The sequence below is a fragment of the Propithecus coquereli genome, unplaced genomic scaffold, assembly GCF_000956105.1.
Source record: "Propithecus coquereli isolate 6110/MARCELLA unplaced genomic scaffold, Pcoq_1.0 Scaffold246, whole genome shotgun sequence".
In the NCBI taxonomy this organism is placed as follows: Eukaryota; Metazoa; Chordata; class Mammalia; order Primates; family Indriidae; genus Propithecus; species Propithecus coquereli.
The window spans coordinates 2,027,531-2,028,637 of record NW_012148019.1 but is presented as its reverse complement, the minus strand read 5'-3'; the positions used below and the strand labels follow the sequence as shown (position 1 = coordinate 2,028,637).

Here is a 1,107-nt window from a genome sequence, read left to right as displayed (position 1 = left end):
TTAAGTATTAAAAAGTGACCAAGGAACTTAACCTATATGTAAATATAGAGAATTTACACAGATCACAAATTGCACGGCTATTAATAGTCAAGGACAACGACAGAAACTTAACGACATCCTGGTATTTTAAAATAAAACATGAGCTTGATTAAAGGTTTCCCATATTCTCAGTGCCATTCTTCCCCTCACACACTTTTTTCCTAAATCATGAAGAAGCTGACTTCCTCAGCGCCTTTTTGGTTTCGCTTTTTAAAGAATAAAATGTCTTCTACTCCATCACTTTCTTCACTACCGATCGAGAGACGCCCCGAGACTGGGGGACCCGACACGCGCGCACGGTCAAAAGGCCGCCCAGCACGCGGGCGCCTGGCGCGAACTTTCCCGCCCTCCCGAACTCCCCGGGGACGCGCGGGGCCGCCCCTCCCCCGGCCGCGGGCCGCCTCCTCCGCGGGGCAGCCCCGGACAAGGCCGGGCCGGCGGGGCCGGAGTCGCGGCCACCACCTCGCTCCCCTCCTCTCGGGCTGAGGAGGGCGGACCCAGGCGGGAGGTGAGGGAGGGAGCGGGAGCACAGCCGTTACCTGGGGCCCGGGCGAGGCTGCGGGGACCCCCACAAAGAGGGCAGGTCCGGGAAGCCGTCACGGCGCGGCCGGCGGAAAAGTCGGCTCCGGGCAGCACTCCCGATGCCCAGGGCCCACAGCGACGGCCGCCCAGCCGCGGAGCAGATAAAGCGCACGACCGCCCGGCCCCCCCGCCCCAACCTCCCCGCTCCGCTGCGTCACGCGCACGGCCGGCGCCGGCTGAGGCGCTCATTGGTGGTCCCGGCGGCCGCCAGGCTCCGCCCACCGCCCACAGCGACCCGCCCCTTCCCGGGCGCGCGCGCGCGCGTCCTGGGACGTCGAGCCCCGGCCGGCCCGCGAGCCCTGAGGGGGAAGTTTCGCGCCGGCGGGTACTAACACCCGCGGGCCTCGACACGGGCGGCGACGTCCTGCTTTCCATTTCCACCCGCAGCGGCAGAAACGGGACCGTGATACCTTCCTGCGAGTCCAAAACGGCACCCTGCGTGGTAGCGTGAGCTGAGGAGTCTGGCTCTTCTGCGGGCTCACGGAA

The 1,107-nt window shown here is 64.9% G+C and overlaps 1 protein-coding gene across 1 annotated transcript in view; it reads right to left on the bottom strand.

Annotated features, from left to right (window-relative positions):
- SOAT1 (sterol O-acyltransferase 1) overlaps nt 1-696 on the bottom strand; it is a 69,076-nt gene extending 68,380 nt beyond the window's left edge. The window contains exon 1 of the mRNA XM_012646527.1: nt 579-696. The gene's annotated coding sequence lies outside the window, so the exon portion shown is untranslated. The remainder of the gene's footprint in view (nt 1-578) is intronic.
- Nucleotides 697-1,107: the final 411 nt, after the last annotated feature.